The sequence below is a fragment of the Pleurodeles waltl genome, chromosome 4_1, assembly GCF_031143425.1.
Source record: "Pleurodeles waltl isolate 20211129_DDA chromosome 4_1, aPleWal1.hap1.20221129, whole genome shotgun sequence".
Classification (NCBI taxonomy): Eukaryota; Metazoa; Chordata; class Amphibia; order Caudata; family Salamandridae; genus Pleurodeles; species Pleurodeles waltl.
The window spans coordinates 278,747,318-278,766,533 of record NC_090442.1 but is presented as its reverse complement, the minus strand read 5'-3'; positions in this window follow the sequence as shown (position 1 = coordinate 278,766,533).

The following is a 19,216-nucleotide window of genomic DNA, read 5'->3' as shown; positions in this document are numbered from 1 at the left end:
CTGCGGCAAGATTAAGATTAATTTGAATGTGTCCATTCCCCTCCTGTGATGGCACAGACAAGTTTACACACAGTACAAGGTTTCAACATGTCTAAAGATTTTCTCTTAAATACTGAATAGTTCTGTTCAGAGTTTGACAAAACATGGGATTCATAAAAGAAATTATATTTGTATCAGGACTGTGCCAACAGCTATTTCAGAGACATCAGTCTCCACAATAAGATAGTTGTATAAGTATAAGAATGACAAAAGATTGGTGCATAAAGATCTACTTATGTGTAGAAAATGTGTCAGCTTGATCATCCAAGCAAAAACGTGTCCTCATATTTGCGAGTCATGTCAATTCATCAAAGTTATTCAAAAACATTCTTGATGAATTGATAATAAAAATGTGTGAATCCTATGACACTTTGGGTCTCTTTAACTTTAGTAGTTGAAAGTGACTCCAAAAGAACTGAAACCTTCTTAGGTTCCAAAGAAAGACCTGAAACATCCAACCTGAACCTAAGATACTCAACATCTACTTAATCAAGCGCACACTTTTCAGGTTTACATGAAAAATGATGGTGCTCAAGTCTTGAAAATACACAACCCATATGTTCTTGATGCTCGTCATGAGTATTTAAAAACACGATATCATCAAAGTAGAGAAACACAACTTAATTCAAAACAAATTTTGTAAAAATGTCACTCCAAGATATCCTTGAAACTAATCTGGTTTACGCATGAAACAATGATGGCTGGTTCAATTGGCATGATGCAATCATACTCTCTGTCAGGAGGAAGCAAACTCACAAAGGCTTAGCGAACTCTGGAGAAAAGGCACAATCCTGGAGTGGTAATATAGAAAGGTTATCCTATTAAATTGGGTGTAGGGTCATTCGTTTCATTATTTGGTGACCATAACAAAGATCATGGTAAAACCGTGAGGATATTGTGCAAGTAGACCAATTAGCATATAGATTACGCATCTACAACCAAAGAATATCAAAGTTACAGCGTAATTATGCAGTGATATCACAGGGCAACACTTTCATATGATCTTCAAAAAAAACTTGCAGGGGTGAACATACCTCTTATTTAGGTCCTGAAGTTAATGGTGAGCCAGCACTAGTTTGAATAATGTCCAGATACTTCTTATCTCTCTTAAGAATTGTATTCTTAGTGGCTCAATCCTGATCTCTGATTATTCCACATGTGGCAATATCAAACAATGCAGTGCTTTTAGTAACCTTCCATTATTCTATTTTTATATCAATCAGTAAAAGGAATAAATGATTATCAATGATTCATTGATGTGCCAGCATAAGGGAGCTAATGATTTTCTGTCTTCTCAGAAAATTATTGAGTATTTGCAGTAGTCTTCTGTGGTTGTTCAGCACAGGTCAGGATCATGTCTCTTGCTTCTTCAAAATAGAGACAAAACCAAGCCTTATGCCAGGGTTCCTTCTCACTTTCAGACAAGGAATCTTTCACAATTTCTACGTGCATAAGTTGTCTTTAGTCGTTATTTTGTTTGAGATGGCTGATCTTTCAGAAAAAGGAATTCTAGAGATTTTGGAATTCTTTCCTTTGAGTTTCTCTCTCTTCTTTCCTTGATTATTTTTGTAATCTGAATGCAATTAGCATCACTAAATCGACAAAGTTAAAAAAATGAAGTAGGAAATTTTGAATATGTTAACTCATCTCTAATTTAAAACCATATTGAAAAAGAATCATCCAGGTTCCCTCAGTCCAAGTAGTCTCAGCTTCGAGCTGACAACAACGAATCACATAAGTTCATGCATCCTGTACACCTTGATGTATGTCACACAATGCATCCTCAGGACAGGACGTTCAAACATCTTCTTAAAACTATTAATTAGATATCATAAGGCAGTGATCAAGGATCCAAACTGGATCCTAATTGTCTTGCCTAGGTTATTGCTGTACCAATAAGGCAACTAATCAGATAAAACACTTTGGCATGATCATGACTAAACTGCGTAGGGCAAAAAGCAAAATGCACCATGAGAGAATCCAGAAAATCTACTACTTTCATTGAACCTCCTAAATGTAGGTTACTAGAAGGGACTACTGGATAATGGTAGACCATGACACCAGGGTATGTTTTAACACTGAATTCTGAAGGCACAATATCTGTAGCTCTTGTGTTTGATCCTGCGAAGGTTAGCACTTCCAAATTTAAGGAGTCATTGGCGTTACAATCTGCCAATGGCTGAATGCTGTAAAGGTCTATTTAGTCACCTTCTTGATTGCTCAAAGAAATAATAATTCCTCTGAGTAGCCAGGGTGCTACCCTCTACTGAATAGTATAGGTAAAAGGTGTCAAGAGTCTCAATAACGGGGTCACAGTAGAAACAACCTTCTTGCCAATCAGGTAGGTCTTTATTGAAGATGAACATGGAACCAAATAATCGGAGAAAAGAGCAAAGCCAAACTCCAGGTGAAGATCACCAGAAGTATTTTAGAAAAAATAGAAGCAAACATCTGGTACAAAAATGAAAACAAAGGTTGATGAATGCATTAAACAATAGGGAACCAATGTTTTGTGAGGCATTCAGTTTTTGGAAATGGCCATTATATATAGCAACAATCGGAAATCACCTTCACAGGAAAAACTGAGCCATGTCTTTAATTAGGAAAATCTGTTGAAATTCTATGGGCAACCTTTCATAGGGCATATATAAAAGTCTTAACAATGCCAGGGTGCAGTATTAGAAAAAGTACAAATGTCTGCAATCAGTAAAAGACAGAGCCATAATGGATGCTAAAATATACATTAATAATTCCTTATTGGCTACTATTTAAAGCCAGATTAACAAGGCACAGATGTTTCATAATTCAGCAGTGCGAGTAAAGCACATAACTCCCCAGGATTATATATGTTACATGGGCTAGTGATGGCCTCTAGATGTCAGTGCAAAACCCTGACCCTGACACATAAGAAGTTTGGAAGTCTTCTACATACTAGAAACAGCCTTTAGATCCTCAGAGGAAAAATAGTAGTATTGTACTTTGCTTCTGGAACACCATACTGGATGGCCTAAATCAGATTCTGCAATTCAATGAGTCCTTGTGTTAAGCTGATTGCTAATAGCTGTAGCGTTTAGTTACCTCTTTTATGTTTCCGCACTTTATAATAATAATAATGATTGATTGTTACCACTGAAGCCAATGGTATCGTATGAGGAGGTTGTGAATGGCACTGTCATCTCAGAGGGCCTTACTTACACATCATATGATACTGTTAGTGCAGTATGTGGTGTGCAGGTATAGTTAAACTGACCTCCTAACTGCATGTACACAAAGATTTGAATCCTGACGGGCGAACTCACAAAAGCATTATCGAGTATGGGAAACAATATTACAGGAGTACTCTCGTACAGATTCTTACATGCCTTTGTGAATCGGGCCTACATGTGCAACTCTTAGTAAAAGTGCAAAGAGAACGCGGTCTTTTTTTATTGTTACTAATTGTATAGGAATACCCCCGTCTTTATTCCTATTTTTAGATGTTTTGGGCCCAATTCACAAACGCATACAAAAATACATAAGAGTCCTACAGGATTGCCACTTTAATTATTCCAAAATGCCTTTGTGCATTGTCCCTATAACCGAGCTCTTATTTGTAATTGTCAAAGTACAACTCGGAAAGGGCTCACACAATGCAGTGGTACTGCTTTGCCTGCACTGGCTTAGTTTGTTGGCCATACTAGACTGATGAAGCATGTGACATGGCAGAGCTAGAACCTCGAAGCACCTGACCAGCTCAAAGCATGTTCAGTTAAAGAATTACCCAGTTAGACAACTGCAGTCGCAGATATCCTACTTCTTATTATCACTTGGACAACAGAAGTTTTTGAAAACAGATTGTTTGCCGATAAAAGCATTAAACTTGTCAGCCAATAGGGCAGCCTGACCCCACGGAAGTAAGCGATCTTTAATTGTTAATTATTAATCTAATTCCATTGATTTTCTACTCACGTAGAATGATGTGCAGTTTTTGGAGGAAAGTAATAGCGTATAAACGGCAAATCTTTGTGTCCCAAACGAGTAATTTTCGATTCAGCCTGCAAATTTCAAGTTTGCAGATTTTAAGCGTACGTCTTGTGTGACTTGGTGCACATCCACAAACTCTCTCGTAGATAATGTGCTTACCGAATTGGGAAACAACGCCTAGTTGTTGATTTCATTGTAAGGTAAGAGTTTTCTGAGCGAGGAGAGAATAATTCTTAAGGAAAGGGAAAAACATTTTGCTTCTGGATGAAAAAGAAAAAAGTTATCAAGAGCAAATTAACATAACCCTAACAGTTTCGCATGTGGAAATGTACACCTATTATATTTTTACATTTCAGAAATGTTTACAAGAGTAAGAATTCTTAGGAATGAGCATAATTTTGCAAACTCCCCAGTCAGGGCTGAGATCTCCATATGGTAAAATATAGGGAACGTAAAAGAGTTTATTAAACTTGGAAAATGTTAGTAAAATATTTTGTATTGAATATTAGTGTAAATTTTTAAATATTTATTTTAGATGTAAAACAAAAGAACTACAGCACTGTTTATTTAATTTTTAATAAAAACTTCACTCAATTTGAATATATTGAATTACGTTAAAATTATTTTTCTTATTAGAATAATTGGAAGTGATGTATAGAATTAAAAGTAATTTAATTATAATTTGATTGAAAAAAAGCTACATAAATTTTTAGATTCAATAGATGTAATTACAATGTACAATTTATAGCTATTTCTTAACACTAAATAGTATTTATTCACATTTGTAACTATTTTAAATAATGTCATTTCATCTAACATATACAATGTCATTTTAGTCCCTGCTTCCATTATTTTGAATTGGAGGGTTTTGCAGTACCAGTGATGGGCTATATGTGGTGTGGGACTTACTACTGTCTTATTTTGGTAATAGTAACTTATATTTGTAAATGTGTCTTCATCCCCTTTTTCAAGAGGTGGAGACATGTGAGTGTATACTTTTGAGTAACTTTACAATCAAATTTTGTGAATAGCCAAAAGTAGCAAAGTTACTCAAAATTGTAAGAGTGTATTACAGGTATAAATTACTCGCAAATGTAAGTTATCTTTCTGGATAGCCCAGTATATGTGGCATGATTTCTCTATTTGCCCATATATGTGGCACAGGCTTAATGTGGCGCAAGGGGTTACAAAGTGGCGCAATGCATGCATTGCACCACTTTGTAAATGAGGCGCAGCATTTTTGTCATAATATCGCCACATTAGTGTCCAAAAATGACGCTAATGTGGCAATATGATGATGCAAGGAGCTCTTAAATCTGCCCCTAAATGCTTTCCTTCAAAAGAGTCTAACCCCCTAGGGAATTGTGAACACCATGAGATGGACAAGTAAGAATTGGATGCAGAGAAATTATTGATTCATGGACTGGGATAAAGCTTTTGTGAGGGATTGTTTTACAATTTATTTCCTTGATAAAATTGTCACATACTTGTTATATTTTTCTGCCAAATTCTTCCTGATGCCTCTAGCATGACGTTAGTTTTAAAATAGTTGCATGTCATACCACCTTCCACCAGAAAGTGAGTTGCAGATTCATTTACATATGAAACAATGACTAGGTATCTCTGAGATAGCATGACCAAACATTGATTATCTGCTTAAACAGCCACCATGCCTGGACCGCACCCCCCACCAGGAACCCAGATACAATGATGACTCCCTCCTCACCCTGAACACCAGATGACCTAGCGACTGCTGCGCAGCATCGCACTCAACAGTAGGACCGTTCTCCTGCACCAATGCACCTTCTCTTGCACCAGCACACCCACTGCCATGCCTCACAGCACCATGCTGACCTCTCTTCGCAACACACCAGAATCAACGCTCCAACTCTAATACCTACTCCTTAACACACGCTCAATGTGCAGGCACTCCACCGAACTACGGGACTTCATCATCACACTCACTCCCGACATCCTCTTCCTCACCGAAACCTGGCTCAACCTCACATCCACCCCAGACATTGCCACAGCGATCACTGATGGCCATAAAATCACTCACGAAGACTGCACCAACAAGCCAGGAGCAGGAACAGCCATAGTTCACAAAGACACCATACAGTGCCCCACCTCCACTGACAACATTGCCAACCCCATGGAACACTTCAACTTCAAGCTTTGCAAGGACGACAAGACTACCATCAGAGGCACCCTAGCTTACTGACCCCGAGGTCTGTGCTCCAGCTTCTGCAACACCATCGCAGACTTCATCGTGCCCCTAGCCTTAGAATCCAAGGACTACATCTTCCTTGGCAATCTAAACTTCCACATTGATGACCCCAACTACAACAACACGGCACTCCTCCATGCCAATATGAGGAGCCTCGGACTGACCCAGATCATCCACGACCCTACACAAACATTAGGACCCACGCTGGACCCCATTATCACCTCCAGCAGCCACATCAAATACAGCATCGTCACCAAATTCACATGGACGGATCACTCCATGGTCCACTTCAGCATCTCCAGCCCCCGCACCTCACCCCCAAGACGTCCAGTGCCCTTCCACCGGGAATACAGTAAAATTTCAGAAACCAGCTGGACAGACACCCTCAACACCTCCAACCCCGCCACTGCTACCAACCTTGAACAGGGAGTAAAGAATTTCAACACCTAGCTCACCAATCGCGCCAACAGCATTGTCCCTATAAAGCACAGCATCCAGAGAAAACCCCCCCAAAAAGGCCAGCTGGCTCACCCCTGAAATCAGAACAGCTAACCAACAGGACAGTTAGTGGCATGCCAGCAATGCACCTCTGACACAGCAGCCTTCAAGACCTCCCACATCTACCACCGCCTGCTGAGAGCAACAAAGAAGGCAGCACTGGCCACACGTATCGAAACCAGCTGCAACAACACCAAGTAACTTTTTTACTTCATTAAGGAATTCTCCAACATGGTGGCTAGTGAAAACAACATCACACCATCACAGGAGCTGTGGGACAACCTTGCCAGCTTCTTTCACAACAAGACTGCAACCATATACAGAAACCTCAAACCACAACCTACAAGTACGGACTTCATCAATGGAGACACCACCACCATAACCAACACCAACCACAGACTAATCATCTGGAACCTCCTCTCCGCCAAGGACATCAACTCCACCCTGAAATCCGTCCACTCGGGAGGCCCCACAGACCCTTGCCCGCGCCACATCTTCTATCTCGGAAACTAAGGGATTGGCCAGGAACTCACCACTCTACTTAACACATACATCACCAGCGCAACATTTCCCTATGCTTAGAAACACACCAAAGTCAAACCACTACTCAAAACATACTCAGACACTACCAGCCAATTTCCCTGCTCCCCTTCCCAGGAAAAGTACTGAATAAAATCATCAACAAGCATCCAATGACATACCTAGAGCAGAACCAGCAACTCGATGCCTCCCAATCTGGCTTCCACAGCAATCACAGCACCAAGACCACCTTGATTGCAGCCACCAATGACATTCAAATTCTCCTCGACCGAAGAGAAACAGCAGCCCTAATCTTATTTGACCTCTTGCTAGCCTTAAACCCCGTGTCCCACCTTTACTAAGGCTCAGGGCAAAACTCACTAAAACTGTAATCAGCAGGGCCAAACCTGTGGAGTCGCTGAGCCTGGGGAGGCCTAATGATGGGGCAGGAAGCAACCGGCATGGATCATAGGAATTAAACTGACACTGGAACTGAGAATGAGTGAGTGGATGAATGAATGAATGGATGAGTGGAAACTTGTGAACGGGGGGTCGGAAAGGAGAGGGAGCTCACTCCCACAGTACAGCACTTGACGAGGGGTGGGAGAGGGGCCAAGAATGGCAGCGAAGAGGCCAAGGGTATCAGAGAAGAAGGGTGAGATTGCAGGAACCAAGTGCCACAGAATCGGTTCAGCGCACAGTCACATGGGCACCGCAGGCAAAGATGATTCCATAAAGACCTGGGGGGCGAAAGGGAGGCCCCTTGATAAGGATAAGTGGCGGGCAACACTGACCTACCCGATGGTAGTGGAAACCCTGGATGGAAAGGAGCCTCCATCCTGTGGGAAGAGGCCCCGGACTGCTGGGTCATGGCCGGGGGATCAGGAGGAGCAGGAGAACCCACCCCACCCAGGCCCTCGCGGCACTGGCACCAGCCAGCTGCCCCCCCTTGGAAAAGGCCAAATAAAGACTTACCGGCTAGGAAGGCAGATGGGAATAGTGGGCCAGGGACCAGAATAGAGCTAACAGTAGGGTACAAGCAAGGGATATTCTATGAGCATGCAGTGGGCATCAAACATTAAACAGTGCACAGACATGCAATATTCAGGCATCGGGCCTGAGGGTTTCAAGATCTCAATTATGCAGAATAGCCTCTGGGGAAGTCAGTCATTGGGTGGCCCAGCCTTCAATGGCGAGCTGGACTTATCACGGCCCCTGTCCTGTGTCAGCTCCATTACATCTGCGATCGCCTTCTCCCTGACACTCTGCAGTTGGTGTATCCTGTCCTGGGATCTGGCTCCAGGGGGCTGTGTGCCTTCAGTCCCCATTGGTGGCAGGCCCAGGGCGGTGATGGACGGGGTGGGGAAACCGGAGACTTATCCAAAACCCTGCCATGCAGACCGTCCAAAAAAGATAGCAATGCCTTCAGATCATAAACGTCCCTGGATTTGCCATCCATCATGATCCACATGTGTGCCGGCTCAAAGAGGTCAATCTTTATGTCCCACTTGCACAGTTGGGGGCCTAAGGGACAGGAAGGCCCTCCGCTTCTCATTTTCCTCCCTAGAAAAGTCAGCCGCAATGCGTATCTTGTGGCCCTCGAAGTCATAGGATCCATACGACTGTGCTGCTATGAGTACTTGTCAGGCCTATTTGGGTGGAGGAAACAAAGTATGATGAACATCACCCCAGTTAGCACCAGGGGTTGACGACGTCGGATTCTGTGAGCTCTCTGCATTTTCAGTGGGGCAAGAAGTTGAGCCCCAGAAAGGTGGGTGGAAAGTCTTGGAGGAAGCCCTTGACGTCACCCCCCCTCCACCTTCTCTGGGATTCCAAAGAAGCAGATGTTGTCTCTGCAACTCCTGTCCTCGGGGTTGATAATCTTGTCTTGCAAGACCCTGAGTTCCAGGCCTCTGTCTGGAATTAAATCAATCCTTGCTTCCAAGATTGACAGGCAGTGATCCAGTGCTTCAACCTTATCATGGAAGCCAGTAATGTCTGCCCAGATGGACTTCATCTCCACAATGAGGTCCAACGTCTTTTCCTCCATGACCTCCAGTCTGTGCCCCACCACTGTGATTTCTTTGAGGATCAGGTCCGTTGTAGTCTTCAAGTAGCATGCATGAGAGGCAGGCATTCGTTTGGCATGGGAGACAGCCTCTATGAAGAGTAGCTGCCTGGTCGGCTTCCCAGAGTCCAAGGTAGACAGTGCAACACCCCTCCGAACCGGTTAGTAGCCAGCAGGAAAGGGACGATGAGCTGAGGAGAGAGGCTGAGGGGCAAGTAGGCAGGTCAGAACAGGAGAATCCGGTGTACATGTGATGGGGCCCGCAGAGGTCTGGAGAGAGAGAGTGGAGAAGGGAAGGTTCCCCTGCATGCACTTGTCTGCTCCCAGAGAGATACAATGACGGAGAGGAAGGGAGGGGCACACGTGGAACTGTAGAGGAGGGTGAAGAGGTATGAGACAAGAACCAAGTGACATCCAGAGGTCCAGGCCACTGCCAAACCGCTCCCCACTGTTCACCGGATACTCTGCAGAAGGCACCACTGAGCCACAGAAGACTGCTCGCTATTGGTAGGGTGCCTGGATCATTCACGGTCAGGTGCCCATTTGCTATTGTGAACTGCCACCTTGCCAGGGCCTATTTTTGTGGCGCCCTCTGACCCCTCTGTCCTTGCAGGCATGCAAGCACAACTGCTTCTCCAGCACCTTAGTCCCAAAGGTTCTCACTGGTATCAATCAGCCCCTTAGCAGTACTGTGCACGGCTAGGTGGGCATTGTGTCCGACATTCCGCTGCCCCACCTGGTCACGGAGCTTGGTGGGCCACCCCCAGCACTCTTCTCACTCGTCCACTACCCCACTCCTAAGTGTAGTAGTCCTCATGGTGGCCTCAGTGCCTCAAGCCCTCCAGGCAGTAGGGCTCTTGGAGAGGGGGAGGGGCGTGTGGAGTGTTCCTCGCCATAGGGCTGATAAGGGGGTTACTGCAGGCCGGGATGGTGGGCCGTATTCTGTGGCTAGGGCGAGAGGCATACCTGGTGTGTAGCGGCTTCACCGGTAGGGAAGCAGTAGCGAAGCGGTACAGGGGGCGCAATATGACCAGGGTGCTCCCAACACCATGCAGATGTATGCACAGGGCACACTGATTGCTCTTTTAAAAGGCAGGCCGAAATCCAACGTAGGTTGCCAGGTTCCGAGAGCCAGGGTGAGTAACATGTCCAGCTCAGAGTGGGGAAGCAGCTGCAAAGCGCTGCGAGGGGAGGGATGGGGCACAGTGTGTCTCAGGCATCCCCAACCTCATGCAGCAGAAAGTGCTGGGTGTGCTAGCCTCTCCACCAGCCTGGCACGGCGGCCTTATTCCCGTAGACCTCTGAGGTTCATTGTGCCACACAGGTCGGCCTCAAGCTGTAGCCATCTGCCTCTGACTGCCAGGGTGAATGAAAGGAACTGCAGGGCTGTCCATTCAGGCCGCTGAAGCTTCATAGGCCACCACTGGGACTGTTGAATGCCACCTAGCACCGGTGCTGCATCCATCGAGGCTTCCTGGCTCAGCAGAGTTCGGGGTTCAGGTGCCCATCACTGTTGGTGGCCAGTCTCCACCCCCTCAGGCTCCTGTTTGAGCAACAGGGATGCAAACGCTTCCAGAGACCTTCTTTGTAACTGCCCAGCTGACCAGCAGCAACTGGACCTGCTTGAGTCCTGCTGCTGACCTCTCCTAGAGTAAGCCTTGACCCCAAGGAGATGCCTTCCCAGGTGCTGGACCCTTGGCTGGTGTCAGAGTGTACTTCTACTTCAGAACTGCTAGAACTGAACTCCAGGCAAAAATAAAGAGGTTTGGGGTGCTTTACGATCGGGAACAATCACCCTAGTCTCCCATCAATGGGAAGTTCCAAAAGTTACTTGCTCTTCCCATCAACAATGATCTTCCCCGTGGCTCCAGCCAACCTGAAGCTCCAGCTGAGGCTCCTGGAGTGGAGCAGGACAGTGTGAAAATATAAACTCTTCAACGGGATGGACCGAGTCCCTGTATCCATCCCATGCTCCATCGCACTCAGACTGAAAACTAGTGTAAGGAGTATTACTGTGGAGACAAGTATTATACAAGTATACTGACAAACAGCAGCCCCATGTACAGGATTCTGATCACATTGGTGGTGATGACAATGACCTTCTCAACTGCACCAAAACGCACTGCAGACCTCATAAGCATGCTGTTTATTTTAAATTTTTTGATTGAGGCGTCATAAACATACTGAATATTAGTTGTGACCCACAAGCGCTGCATACTACACATGCACCCACGCATCAACACTGCCCACCACTTATCTTTATATGATAGTAAGTAACCAGTCATGTCTCTGACATGTTATCCCAACTGTATAGGAGAAAACATGTTAACACTATGGACTGGAAAGTTTTCTTTACAACACTGTATTACAAACAGAGTATAGTACTGACAAACTGAGTATAGTACTGGCTGAGTACTGTTGAGATAGTTGAATGTATTGCACAGTACATAATGCTAGAGATCTTTACAGAAAATCAATAAAGAAAATTAGAAAAAAGAATATAAAATGAAAAGTTTAAAATAGAGTGACATATTTGACGCTAATAAAAACATTTATATGATTTATCAAAGGCCTATGACTTCATCTTACTTGAAAAGTGCACCAGATGTACTCCATAGAGAAGAAGTGAGAGGTTGTTGCTTGTGCAACTTTTGTTGAACGCACATCATGCGAAAATATTGCGGTAAATGACAGATTTGCATTTAGTGTTATTCCACACAATTTACCCAAATTTTTGCATAATTATGCAAAAGCAAATTTGCACATCCCTAGTCAAAATAATCTGGGATAATTGAGCACAAAATCATCCTCTCATGTAAGCCCTTGCCTTATATAAGAATCGAATGGGGTAGGACAAAGAAATAACTTGCAAGTAATTCCTTTTAAAAGTGAACCACAGGTTCAAGACCAGCCCAGCATGATATCAACCATTGTTACTAAACATCAGTATCAGGGAGTGACAGCACCATACCATTCTATCACGAATAACCCTCTTTATCCCGTGGTGTAAGCCTCACTGGTCACACTGAGTCATACTGAACTATAGAAACCTGGAATCACCCACATGGGCCGAAGCTGTGCAAAAGGTGTATAAGACTGGCCTTTGGCAAACCTACAATGGAGAAAGTTTAAAACAACACTTGACATGGCACAAGTAGCACATGGATTAGATCGGGGTTTCCAACCTTTTCTGTATGAGAGCTACTTCTGATCAGTGAAAATTTTAGTGTGCCTTTAAATAACACAGACATTGTTACCAGACACTCCAACAGTCAGCTTCATTGACTTTAAGCCTGATGTCCATAGAGCCAGATACTATGGTCTCAACAAAATACTTTGACTAGGGGCACTATGGCAGGGCTGCCATGTGTGTCAGTGAGACATATGGCACAGTGTCTGCTGACCATTGGAAACAAGATGCCTACTGTTTGTAAATGTGACAATTTGAAATGGCAGAAAATTAAAATGATGAATTTACTAAATTATTAAGGTAGCTTTTTATTTTCATTTTCTCCCATTTAACAGCATTCAGGGGCATAATTTTGTTCTCACCCTCCGATATTGTGTTGACAAGGACTTTTATTTAAGAGTTAAATACCTCGGTGCCTCAGTTTATCACCTCTGTGTCCCAGCTGCAACCTGGATCGTAAATCTGACTGAGCACTGCTCACGGTCAGGCCCTGCTATCTTATGCCTATTACATTTCCGTGCATGGACATAAAAACATGGCAACAACTAAGTCAAGTTAGGGTTGTGAACCTTGCCAATTGGGAATAACTGATATGGTATTATCGCTTTGCAGGTAAGGTTACATGTTATACTCAGGGATTTTACTGACTTTTATATTTAGATCTGAGGAAAGGCACCTGCTCTACTTGGGTCTAAACCCAATAGAGCCCTGAAATGCTTCCACCATCTGCTCCAGCAAGATTACCTTTCAGTAACAGGTGTGGTCGGGCTGGGGCAGAAAAATGTGAGGGATGTGGGGGACATCAGCAGGTTGGTGGGTCCAACATCTCGCTGATGTCCTCATTCAAATAACTTTGTAATTGTGATTTTCTTTATTTAGCGCTTGTACCCCTGATGAGGTGTTGAAGCGCTTTTCAGCTAATAGCAAACTACTCCGGAACTCTAAGTGGATTAGTGGTATGTTGGATCTTTCTGCAGGGTCACCCCCAAACTGTTTGCCTTTGCCCTCCACTTTTTACTGAATTCATTTTTGTTGACTTTAGGACTCTGCACACTTTACCACTGCTAACCAGTGCTAAAGTGCTTGTGCTCTCTCCCTAAAACAATAACATTGGCTTATACCCAATTGGCATATTTAATTTACTTATAAGTCCTTGGTCAAGTGCACTGCATGTACCCAGGGACTGTAAATTAAATGCTACTAGTGGGCTTGCAGCACTGAATGTACCACCCAGTTCAGTAGCCCTTCAAACATTTCTCAAGCCTGCCATTGCAGATCAGTGCTGTGTGTTTAATTGTAACCTGCCATTTTGCCCTGGCAAAATAAACTTTTTGCCAGGCCCAAACCCTAATTTTTAATACATATACATCACCCCTAAAATAGGCACTGGACAGCTCCAAGAGCAGGGTGCAGTGTATTTAAAATGTTGGGCATGCATTTTATTGTTGTACATGTCCTGGTAGTGAGAAACCCTTAAATTAGTTTTCACTACTGCAAGGTCTAACTCTGCCATAGGATAACATTAGAGTTGCCTTATTACATTTTATAAGTGTAATGTTCAAATGCGAAGAGTTGCTGGTCTCTCTGGAATCCTAATTTAAAATTCTAACTTATGGTGAAGTCAGATTTTACATTCAAGTTCTGAAAATGCCACCTTTAGAAAGTTGGCATTTTTATGAGTTAGCCATTTGGTGCCTGCAGCCTATCACTGGTCACATGACTGGGTGTAGTTGGCCGTTAGGCTTTGTGTATTCATACTAAACAGCCACACACAATGAGAGCTTAGGTGTGTCTGGATGGGCCATAACTAGCATGATGGGAGGGAGGAGCTGGGCCCAGCCTCACTTACGCCTGAATAGGCTGTGTCTTGTCTCCACACAAAGGGCCTAACAACCCTGCATTGTCACTTCAGCGAGCTTGGAGCCAGGGCAGAGGAGAATGGGCATCTGTGCACTTCAAAGGTATGCATCTAGAAGCTTTTCCCCAATTAAAAAGCATAAGTGAGTATAAAAAAAGGACCTTAGACACCACCATTTCAATACACTTATCAAGATGTGGCTACTCTGCCAGGAAGAAGGACTGCTGTGCTGCTACAAAGACTGACACTCTGCTGGACTGCTCGCACTACATTGGCCATCACCAGCAATGCTCTCTTCTTGCTCCTGGTGATTTTTTTCCATGCAAATAGAACAAAACCTGAGAAGGTAAACCTTTGAGGGGACTATATCCAACCTGCGCTTCATCACAGTCAGTCTGAACTTTTGATTTGACCCAGTCTAACACGACCAGTTAGCCGTTGTTGGCACTTTCTGTTTCTGGCACTATATGACAGTTTATTCTCTAAAAATTCTTAACTCAGGTTCCACTGATTTGATTTTTGTAGTTTTGTTTTTGTTTTATTCATTGACATCTGCTCTATGTGTCTAACCTGGCGTGGGTTCTTTTGGTGTAGTATTCCACTGTTTTCCAGTTTGAAGCATTGCACAAATACTTTACACATTACCTCTATGTTAAGCCTGACTGCTGTGTACCAAGGGATTAAACAAAGGTTAATTAGGGTTTGCTTGTGCCTTGCCTTGACTAGGAATATGGTTGCTGCTTGACCAGGACTCACACCCCATTCAAACAGTGACCAATTTCTCACATCGTTGATTAGTATATTGAAATATAAGTTGGTAATTGGAACTGTGGACATGTGATTCGGTTAGCTGGATTGAAAAGGAAAAAGGAGAGATAGAGGAGGGAAGAGTCTAGAAAGTGTTATTAGGGAGATCATAGTAGTATAATGAGGTTTGGGATGAGTCAAACGAGGGTGAGTGGAGGGAAGAATCTAGAAACGGTTATTTGGGAGATCATAGTAGTAAAATGAGGTTTGAGAGTTGGAGAGTGGAGGTAGAGGATATTTTGAAAGAGATATCAGATGAGACAGAGTAGTGAATTGGACCTCCCCCTTGACTTAGGGGAATGGGAGACAATCTACAATCCCCTTGTGGGGATTACACAAATACAATTCACATATTACATTTCAAATTTTTTTAAGCACAGGTAGATTAAGGTGGTCATTACAACATTGGCGGTAAAAGGCACTTACCGCCGTGCAGAAGACCGCCAAAACACCACTGCGGCCGCGGAATTCCGCCACAGCTATTATGACCCACATCTCCTAATCCGACAAAATTCAGACACCCACACACGTCCGCCACACCAAAGGTCAGTGATAAACTGGTGAAAACAAAACCTCCACCGTCACGCCAACAGAAATACGCCCATGCTATCACGACCCACGAATCCACGTGGCGGTCTTTCAACTGTGGTATTCCATTGGCGGTACACACCGTCGCGCTCAAAATACACACACACATACAAAACACCGCCACTTTGGACAATTCGAAAGACACACACCTGATACATATACACACACCACTCCCACACACCCATTACAATATAAAACACACACCCACATCACCCACAAACCCCTACTACCAAAATTTTCCGAAAGAAGGCCGGAGAGAGACACCACCATCCACAAACTAGCAGCCACAGGCACTCAACACCATCACCCACACAACTTCCACGCACAAAACACCACACACCACTACATATCACCACACTTATCACCACACACACCACCCCACACATCACCTACACCACCCCATGGCACAGCAAAGACACCCCAGGTTCTCGGAGGAGGAGCTCAGGGTCATGGTGGAGGAAATCGTCCGGGTAGAGCCACAGCTATTTGGAGCACAGGTGCAGCACACCTCAATAACTAGGAAGATGGAGCTATGGCGAAGAATAGTCGACAGGGTCAACGCAGTGGGACAGCACCCAAGAAATCGGGATGACATCAGGAAGAGTAGGAACGACCTACGGGGGAAGGTGCGTTCCGTGGTGTCCAGACACCACCTGGCGGTACAGCGGACTGGCGGTGGACCCCACCTCCTCCCCCACAACTAACAACATGGGAGGAGCAGGTCTTGCCGATTCTGCATCCAGAGGGCCTCGCAGGAGTCGGTGGAGGAATGGACTCTGGTAAGTCAAACCTTTAACTATCATATCCCCCACCCTACCTGCATGGTATCACAGACCCCCACCCTCGCCCCCTCCCCTATCACTCCAACTCCTCACAAATGTACTAATAACACAAACCACACATCCCAACACCAAGCCCTGCATGACACAACAAAGCATGGACACCCATCACTAAAGCATGCCCACTGCACATACCCATAACACCCCCCTCAACCATCATCACACAAGCCCACACACAGGAATGCTAGCACTGGGGTACACGGCCACCCACCCATTGCACACCATGACACACACAGATGCAATAATCATGCTTTTACACCCCTGCAGGACCACTACCCAACGTCACCAGACAGGAGGGTCCAGACATCTCCACCCAACCCACAGTGATGACAGCAGCTCTGTCCAACTGGATCCAGATAACCAGCCCGGACCATCGTGGGCCTCGGGACAGTCGGTTCCCCTCACACAGGCACAGGCCACCACAGACCTTCCACCCTCTGCTAACACCAGCACAGCACCCACCCAGCGGGCCCATACTTCCGTCCCCAGGACACGTCAATCAGCTGTGTGTCCACCACTACAGGGAACCCAGGCTAACCCACCACCCCAACAACAACAGGGACCTGGGGGCAGTGGCAGTGGGCACACTGTCCAGGGGACGGAGGCACAGGAACACAGGGGAACTGGGAGGGCTGCCGTGCGACAGGGGGCGGACAGGCCAAGGGAACCCACTCTCCACGAGGCCCTCTCCTCCATCATGGGAGCATACCACCACTCCCAGGAGATGATGGCAACGGTCCTGGCCAAGTTTCAGGAGAACCAGCGCATGCAGGAGGGACAGTATTTGGGGTTCAGGGAGGAACTCAGAACCATCAGCTCCACCCTGGGCACCATCGTAGGGGTGCTGAAGGAAATACTTAACACCAGGAGGGACACTGTGGCACTCCAAGGGGCCCCTGACACTAGCATGGACGATGAACTGCCCACCACCTCCGCCGGCGCTAGTGGACAGGAGGCACCGCCACAGGACCACCACACCAGCACCCCACCCCCTGCAGACGGAGAACCACCCCGCAAGCGGTCCCTGAGATCCAGGAACAAGACAGAGCACAATGCCAAGACCCCCGCCAAGAAATGAGACCACTCTGATTGTCAAACCACTGTCCCACTTTGTAACCCTGTCCACATTGAAACTGCCCCAGCTCCACTTCCTATGCCCATATGGGCAATGCACCTATGAGACTAATAGACTGGACTCTGCCATGGACATTCTTCCACCATCACCCATCAACATTTTACAACCCCCTCCAATATTGAGCACTTCAATAAACACCCTTGAAGCACAAAACAATCTGGAGTCAGTCTGTGATTTCGATAATGTGTATTAGCAATCACAGTGACAAAATGCTTTTTCAAATGTAATGTCAATATACCTATGTCACACATCTCAAGTCCATGAGGAATCTAAGCAGATGACACACGTTGGAAACCACACCTGTGAAACCGTAAGGGAAGTGTACTACTCAGTGACCATATAGTAGTTGAAATCGACAGACAGGATAGAGGTAGAAGTGTTAAAGTACTTGTAGTAGGCAGGAAAGTTTTCTCACCTGTGTGTCACTGGAAATATTGCTGGATAACTGAGTCCCTGTTGTCAATGTCTTCTTCCTCTGCTTCCTCCTTATCACTGTCCACAGGCTCCACAGCTGCCACAACACTGCCATCTGGACCATCCTCCTGCAGAAAGGGCACCTGTCGTCGCAAAGCCAAGTTGTGAAGCATACAGCAGGCCACGATGATCTGGCACACCTTCTTTGGTGAGTAGAATAGGGAACCACCTGTCATATGGAGGCACCTGAACCTGGCCTTCAGGAGGCCGAAGGTGCGTTCGATCACACTCCTAGTCCGCCCATGTGCCTCATTGTAGCGTTCCTCTGCCCTGGTCCTGGGATTCCTCACTGGGGTCAGTAGCCATGACAGGTTGGGGTAACCAGAGTCCACTAATAGTCACACCCGGTGCCTCTGGAGTTGACCCATCACATAAGGGATGCTCCTATTCCGCATGATGTAGGCGTCATGCACTGAGCCAGGGAACATAGCATTTACCTGGGAGATGTACTGGTCTGCCAAACATACCATCTGTACATTCATGGAATGATAACTCTTCTGGTTCCTGTACACCTGTTCACTCCTGTGGGGGGGGACCAGAGCTACATGGGTCCCATCAATGTCACCTATGATGTTGGGGATATGTCCAAGGGCATAGAAGCCACCTTTCACTGTAGGCAAGTCCTCCACCTGAGAGAAAACGATATAGCTCCGCATGTGTTTCAGAAAGGCAGACAACACTCTGGACAACACGTTGGAAAACATAGGCTGGGACATCCCTGATGCCATTGCCACTGTTGTTTGAAATGACCCACTTGCCAGGAAATGGAGCACTGATAGCACCTGCACTTGAGGGGGGATTCCTGTGGGATGGCGGATTGCTGACATCAGGTCAGGCTCCAACTGGGTACACAGTTCCTGGATTGTGGCAAGGTCAAACCTGTAGGTGATGATCAAACTTCTTTCCTCCATTGTCGACAGGTCCACCAGTGGTCAGTACACCGGAGGATTCCGCCATCTCCTCACATGTCCCAGCGGACTGTGCCTAGGAAGGACAACAGTGACCAGAGTC